The following is an 8,493-nucleotide window of genomic DNA, read 5'->3' on the forward strand; positions in this document are numbered from 1 at the left end:
CTTTATCATCTTTGTCTAAATCCTTAATCTACAGTCATTTAACAGTGTAATTACATGGTACCCAACTCTCATGAGCACCCCTTCTGCTCAGGTCTAACTGCTGTCTTTAAACAGTCCCAGCACTGGTATCAGGCCGTACTCCAAGGGCTTCCTCTCTGAGGGAATGGTTTCACCATCCCTGGTCCCTTCTGGCCCCAGCTCTCCAGCTGGGCCACTAAGTAGTTCAGATTCCCTTCTGGGGTTTATCACTGCCCAATTGTAGGCCTATGGAAGGGACCTAGGCCCACCCACTGCTTTGGGTCCCAGCCCAGGGACTCTAAGAATAGCAGCTACATGCCACCATTTCCTTTTAATGAAACTGCTTTCAGTTCTCTGGGCCACTTCCCCACAACCCCAGCCTTCACCAAAGTTTCACCTTTACCTCAGGGCTCCTTTATGTTCAGGCCCAGCAGCCAGCTGGGAGCTCTTTTTCACTCCCCTGGTCCCTGCCAGCACTGAGCTGTCCACGGTGCTTCAGTTCCCCCTTGGCCAGCCAAGAGCACCTTCTGCACTCCTCTGGCTTTAGCAAGGAACTCTTTGGTCTGCACTGCAGCTCCTTTTATATTAGCCTCCAACCCTCTGATTGGCTAGCCCCTTACAGCCTCTCCCTGATTGGTTGTGTTCCTGCAGAGTCTCTCTAAGCCTCTTGGAGAACTTAGATCCACTGCTCCTTTCCTGGGACAGGTGTGACAGGACCGTGAGGCCTTCAGCAGAGGGCCTCTGGGCCCAGGCCACCCTGTCACAAATGGTTTGTTAACTAATGCTATCAGGGGCTTCTGGTCCATTTCAGCTTCTGCTGTCTGGCCATAAATATACTGATCGAATCTGTCAGAAGCAAACAATATTTCTAAAAGCTCCTTCTCAATGTCTGTGTATCTGGTTCTGCCTCAGTCAGTGATTTGGATGCACATGCCATAGGTTGCCCACAATCATCATGCTTCTGTAAAATCACTGCACCTAACCCAGACTGTGAAGCATCTGCTGAAATTTTAATAGGCCTTACTAGTGCATAGAATGTCAACACTGGTTTTTGTATCAGTTGTTTTAAACCTTTCCATGATTCCTCCTATTCTCCATCCCAACGGAGTTCATTTTTATTCTCTAGGAGCTTTCTCAAAGCTGCTGCTTTGGTAGATAGATTACGTATGAATTGTCAAAGATATTTAATCATTCCCAGGAACCATTGGACATCTTTCTTTGACTGGGGAAATTACATCATTTCAATGGGTGAAATCTTCCTCTTAACAGGTTTTACACCTTCTTTGGAAATAATATCCACAAATAAAGTCAGTTCTGTAACCCCTAAAACACATTTCTCCCTATTTAGTTTGAGGTTTGCAGCTCTAGTTGTATCCAGGACTTCCTGAAGTCTACAATCATGTTCCTCTTTCATTAAGCCTCCGATGATGTGTCATCCACTGAGGTGTTAGCACCATTAATAAGTCCATAGATCATATGAATGGTTCTGTGGTAAACTTCTGGTGCTGAAGCTATGCCGAAGGGTAAGCATAAGAATCTGTATCTTCCAAATGGTGTATTAAATGTGCATAGTTGTGAGCTTCCTTCAGTTGATTTTAGCTGCCAAAACCTGAGGATTCATCCAATTTACTGAAATATTTTATATTTGTAATTTGACCTATTCTCTGGCTGGTAGTTTGAAATGTTCTCTTTTTGTAGCCTTGTTGAGGTCTTTTAGATCTAAGCATATGCATAGCTGGCCATTACTTTTTTCCACAATGACTAGGGAGGTCACCCATTCAATTTTTTTGTATTAGTTGCATTGCTTCCATCCTTGCAAGCTCAGCTTTTGAGTTTCTCACAGAGTGCAAATGACACCTTTCTGCTTGGATGGATAACTGGAGGGACCTGCTTGTTTATCTGGATTGTATGTTCACCTTGCAAGCAATCCAACCCTTGAAACAAATCGTGATATTCCCAAATGAGTGCCTCATAGCAAGGTTCGGTATGATCTTTTAATGAGAGCACCCGATTTACAAGACTGAGTTATTCATATGCAGACTGGCCTAAAATTGGTGCCACCTCCTTTGGCACTACAATGAACAGGACATGGTGTTCTTATGAGAGGTTGATGCTAGCACCTCCTCTTCACTGGTATATTTGTTCCAGAATAACCAGATACTTTTATTTTTGTTGGTCCCAGTTTTGGTCTTATTTTCAGTCTCTCAATCTTGTTCAGACAGAACCTTAACCTGAGCTCCTGTGTCCAGTTTCAGTGGAATAAATGTTCACTATCATAGGCAGTATCCAGTCCCTCTCATGAGGCTTGCTTGATCCCAGGTTATCTTCAACTGGATACACTTGACCTTTCTGCACTTGAGATCTGCAGCATTTTGCAAAATGATTATTTTTCCCACATTTATGACAGTTTCCCAAAGGCAAAACACTGTTTGGGGCCATGCTGTGATCCACACCTTCCAAATAACCATCTGTACCCAATCTTCCCCCTAGCAGTAGTTTTCATACTGAGTGGTTCCACTTTTTGATTTGACCTATTCTGGCTACATTCTTTAGTACTTAGTACATTAAAAACCTCTTCTGGTAAACTGAGCTCTTTGGCTTGTGCTTTCACAGTTTCTGCTTCACTGCATAGGGAGAGCTTTTTGTGAAGTAAAATCTCCTTCATGGAGCAGTTTATCTCAACACACTTTTTTAATGCCACAAATGATTCTCTCTCTGACCAGAGACCCTGTCAACTCACCTAAGTCACAAGTTTTACTGAGTTTCCTTAATTTTGTGACATGTTGCTGTATGGTATCATCAGCTTTTTGCATGCATGTAAAAGAAGTCTCTCAAAGGTCTCATTCCTTTTTGGCATGCAATGTTCCTCAACTTTAGTCAGTATTTTACTTAGCTTCATGCTTTCTTCTTCTTCAGACTTATTGTTATAAATATCCAGTGCTTCCTCCCCCACGAACATGCAAAAAGATTGATGACCAGATGTCCCAATATTTAGGTGTTTGTCCTGCTTCCTGATATTTTGCTCCGCCAGCGCCACCCCCTGGGTGCATGTGTCCCGATATTTTCTTCCTCTCATCTGGTCACCCTACAAACAAGTGAATGAGAAAGGAATAAAACTTTTAATAAAACAAACTAGAGCACTTCTGTGGTTGTCAAGTATAATTCCCAATTCTGGACCTTAGCATCCAAAATATGGGTACTAGCATTAATTCCCCTAAGCTTAATTACCAGCTTAGATCTGATAGGCTGCCATCAATCAGGAATTTTTAGGGCCTGATACCCTCTGGTCCCCCAAAACCTTCCCAGGGGACCCCAAAACCCAGATTCCTTGAGTCTCACAACAAAGGGAAATAAGCCATTCCCTCCCCCCTCCCTTCTTCCTCCCAGCTCCTTCCCGCCCTGGGAACACTAGGAGATCACCTGATTCAACTTTTTGAATCACCACACCGAGAGGAGTGTTACCTTCCCCCTCACCCAGAGGCAATACAAGCTGCGTGAATATAACACAAAGAGAAAATGTATCCTTCCCTTCTCCCCACCAATTCCCTTGAACCTTAACTAGGAGAAAAAAAATTAAACGGGTCTTAAAAGCAAAACTTTTAATAAGAAAGAAAGAAAAAGTAAAAGGTTTATCTCTGCACTTTAGATGGTAAAAAGTTACAGGGTCTTTCAACTATAAACAATAGAAAGAAACTTTCTCCAGCAGAAACACAATTTAAGCTACTTCCAGCAAGTACACATGTGCAAATGAAAAAAAAAAAAAACTTAAAAGACTATGACTGCCTTTTCTTACTCACAATTCTGAATAGATAAGAGACTGTAGCAGGGAGATTGGCAGAAACCTGGTTGCCCCTCTAGTCCCGTCCAGGACCCAGAGAGAACAAAGCCAAACCCAAACCCCACAAACAAAGGCTTCCCTCCCATGAGATCTGAAAGTATCTTGTCTTCTGATTGGTCCTCTGGTCAGGTGTTTGGGGTCCCTGTTTGTTAACCCTTTACAGGTAACAGAGACATTAACCCTTAACTATCTGTTTATGACAGTGGTGAATTGCTGTACACAGCTACACTATCCTTTGAAACTCCAGCTTCCAAGGCACATCTCTGAATTCCTATATTCATAATACTGTCCCTTATGAGGGAGCATCTATAAATTATAATCTTCCACAAACATGTTTCTACAACCAAAACACATAAACAAATGCCTCCTATGTCAAGTTGGCTTACCAGCTGGTGTGCCACCTTGTGACTAGGTATGGAGTTGCAGGGTTTGTTCTCTATAGACCTGCCAAACAGGTCCACTTGTGGTTCCCTTGTGATTTTGCCTTCTAGTCAGGTTACCTTTGGTTTCACCCCTTTCAGGGTAAACCAGGGTTTTTGATCAATAGTCTCAAGACCTTACACCAGGTCAACATCCCTTATCCAGGCCCAAAGATCCTTCTCTCACCTTGTGTCTGGGGTCTTTTCCCACTAGTATTCTTGGTTGGGCTCTAGAGGAATCCAGTCTCTCCCTATACCCCGTATTCCAGTCCAGAGACTCTTGTAGCAAGTTACGGTCTGTCTGGTCAACCTCTTGCTTCTTCCCTTGGCTACTTCCTGCATCAGCACACCTTCTCCCCAGGGGGTTCATATTCTCAGCAGGAGTCTGCCCTGGGGTAAAGCTCCTAGTCACAGTTCTCAAGGTAACAAAAGAAAATAAATTAAATTAACAGAAATAAATAGTAGCACCAGTTTCTCTGTCCTACCATGATTCTTCAGCTGTTCCCTGATCCTGTCTGTCTGTTCTACTGCTCTGCACTCACATGCAACCAATGGTAGCTTCGTTCTCTGCTCTGCTCCTTTCTGGGAGCTGAAGGCAAGAAGTCTGTCCACCTCCTCAGGCTGGGCCCTTCTGAACTGTCAGGGTCCATATATCTTGAACCCTGGTCCACAGGGCTCCTCAGTGCTAGTAAGAATGAACCTGCCACCCAATGTCCTGCTAAGTGTTGTCAGAATAGAAGCTGAACTCCAAGAGGACCCCAGCCCTGGACTCTGACTGGCAGAATTGTGAGGACCCTGATTGGTTCATAGCTTCTATATAAATCCATCACAGGAACAGGAAGTTGTCCATGCAACTGGATTCTCCCTGATTTGCACTGTTTCCTCTGTGATACCTGCTCCTACTGACGATCTCCTGGTAACCTGACCCTGCCTGCCTTCTGACACCTGACCTCCATTTGCCCTCTGGTCCATCTTGGTCTCTGACCTCCTGGTAGTGGACCTGGCCTAACTCCTGCTCTGACCACTAGGCCACACTGCCCACGTCAACAAAGAAAAGGAAACTAAATGAACAGAAACGAACATTGGCATCAGCTTCTTTGTCCTACCAGGATCCTCCAGCCATTTGTCCTACTGCTCTGTGCTCAGGGGCAACCAAATATTGCATGGGTCTCTGATGTGCTCCCTTCTGGGATCTGAGGATAAAACATCTTGAGAACAAGAGGTCTGTCTGCCTCCCCAGGCTGGGCCCTTCTGAACTGAGCTTCTCCCTTTTTAAGGCTCCTCTGTCAAGTTTGGCATGCCTTCTCAGTACAACAGGGCAGGGCAGCCTGAGTCCAAAGCTGCTCTTTAACCCCTTCTTGCCTCGTATGGAGTTTGCACACCCCATCAACCACCCCCTATGGATTCTATGTGGGCCTTTCTTCTTTTCCTATCCTAGAATTTGGGGGTGGTGGGGTAGGGGAGGGACCAGGAGTTCCCCACATCTTTTTTTTAGTGGGCACATGGAAATCTAAGTAGGGGATGTCATTGCATGAAGTAGTATTAATTTATGTGGCAGCCCTTCTGCAGCAACTAGGAAGAATCAGCCAATGCCGAAGGAGCCATGCTGCCATGGGAAGGAGAGAGAAGGGACCAGTGAATCAGTGCAAAAGAGCAACCAACTATGCAGCATGGCTTCAGGCAGCACAAATCTAAGGATTCCCTTCCCTGAAGATTTCCAGGGTCTATGGAGTTGGGAAGTCCCATTCTCTGCTCTTTTGTGCTTAGGGTGACCAGACAGCAAGTGTGAAAAATCAGGATGGAGATGGGAGGGAGGGGGTGGGTAAATGGCACCTATACAAGACAAAACTCCAAATATCTGGACTGTCCTTATAAAATTGGGACATCTGGTCAGCCTATTTGTGCTCCCCCACACAATCCCCTTTCTCTGGAGGGAATTCTTTCTAGGATACTGTGAGGAGACAACCTATTTGCTCTGTCCTCCTCCTGCAGTTTGTAATAAGAGATGCATTTTGGATTTTTACCTCCTTAACCACACACTTGAGCGTTGTGCCTATCTCACGATAACATGACTTGTTGTGGTTGTGGATCAAACACAAGACAATGTGATGGGTACCAAACAGTACCTGTAACAGAATGGCAAACTCTAGGAACTGGCATGGTGACCTCCTGATGGCAGATGCTCAAACTCTGCTTTAAGGGGTAGGGCAATTACTTAGGAGTCATAATGGCACATGAATCTTGTTCATTCCAGCCAGGATAGAAGCGGCTGTTGGGAGTTTCCCTAAGGCAGGGGGATCTAGGGACTGAGATAGAGAATTTGGCCAGTGAAAACCCAGCAGATTTGGTTGTACGAGTTACCAATAAAGCCAAACCCACTTAATGTTGTAATTATGGTTCCTGAAAAATGCAACTTTAAGTGAAATGATGTTAAGCAAATTCAATTTCCCTATAAGAATGAATGTAAATGGAGGAGTTGGGTTCCAGGGAAATTTTTTTTGCCATACTGTAGAGCACTGTACTATAGTTGGGAGGTTCCCCCCTTACTGCACACAGGCACAGCCCACTGGCACTGGAGACAATGAGGCAGGCAAGGAGGCTGAAGGTGCTGTAGGCTAGGAGAAGCACATTATGCAGCAGCAGCAGCAGCAGCTTCCCCTACTCTGTAAGCACCGGGGCAGGGACTCAACCCTCGGCCCACCCATTTCACCCCTTTCCCCAAACCCCCACCCTTAACCCGCCTCTTCTTCCCCCTCCTTTTACTCCGCATGCTACATCCTTGCTCCTCTCCGCCCGCCTCCTGCCCGTGGCAATCAGCTGGCTTGCGACATTCAGGGGGCAGGAAGGAGGGGGAAGGAGCAACTCTGATCTCTCCCTATTACCATTAACACTAAAATACTGCTGCTTCAATTGTGCCTGATAGGTACAGCTGTGTGCTGAGGTCAGGGCAGAGCTGTACTGCCCCAGTGGGATTTCTGGGAGGGATTGAGCCTCAGGGAGTCCCTAGTACATAGGAGAACTTCACCTGCAGAACCAGTCCTGTGTGCTCCTCTCTTTGCACAAGCTACCTCCACTACCAGGACAGGCCGTTGTCCTGCTGCCTATTGGAGGATTAGCAGGGAGCAGTACCCATACTCAGGGATCTGCCATTGTACCTTGCTGCTGCACATGGGTAAAAATGTGAGGAAGTTTCCTTGCATCTTACCTCCTTTTTGTGATCCCCCTGCAGCAGTAAGGCACAAACAAGTCTCAAACCTATTATGGCCAAACCCTACAGTCTTTAATCGGGCAAAATAAATGTCATTGTTTGTTTTGCCTGAATAAGGAAAGCAAGATTTCTCAAATAGCACATTTGATCAAGAAATCCAGCAATGCCAATGAGACTAAAAGAAAAAGATAACACAGTAAAAGGAGAAATGAGGGATGAAATTATAGGGAAATGTGGCTGTGCCTAGTTGCTGCTGCAACGGGCACAGAACGTTCCTTTTACTTTGCCTCTTTTCCCCTGCTTAGAGCCCTGCATGAAAGTGAACCATTTATTACATAACTAACATTTCCAAGACTGTTAAGAACTGGAAATCAGAAACATTATTTTTTGTGATAGGTGCTTTACAAACACGGAAGATGACTCCACACTGACACAAATAGTGTCCAGTTTAAGGGAGTGTTCTTCTCAGCATGGGTAGAGAGACACACACTCACTCTGCTACAAAGAGGGCATTTAAAAATAAGTGTGGCCTCTGCAGCAGGGCCAGTGGCTCGGGCTAGCCAGCCAAGTACAAACCCACCCACCCACCTGAGGCGCTGTCCATGCTGTTGCAGCCTTACTGCTCTGGGAAGTATCTCTAGACAAGTAGTTGGGAGCATACCCTAAAACAGACAGGAGACAGATGAAGGGCAGGGAAAGGTATATAAAAACATACAGGCAAAGATGGCTCATGTCTTGTCTAACATAAATAAGATATGGCTCATATCTTATTTATGTTATAAAATCTATGAGGTGTCATTTGGTGGGACACTCCTTTTTGAGGTTGAAGTAGGGAAGAGGAATGGGGCAATGTGATTGATGGAAGCTGGAATAAAGGCTAGAGCTGGTTTGAAAAAAATCCCAATAAATTTTGATAGAAAATATTTTAAACTATTTTTCTTTAATTTTCCTTTTAAAAAAGATGGTTTTCTGGGGGGAAACCTGAAGTAGCAAAATGAAACATTTCCAGT

Source organism: Gopherus flavomarginatus, chromosome 1 (genome assembly GCF_025201925.1).
Source record: "Gopherus flavomarginatus isolate rGopFla2 chromosome 1, rGopFla2.mat.asm, whole genome shotgun sequence".
Classification (NCBI taxonomy): Eukaryota; Metazoa; Chordata; order Testudines; family Testudinidae; genus Gopherus; species Gopherus flavomarginatus.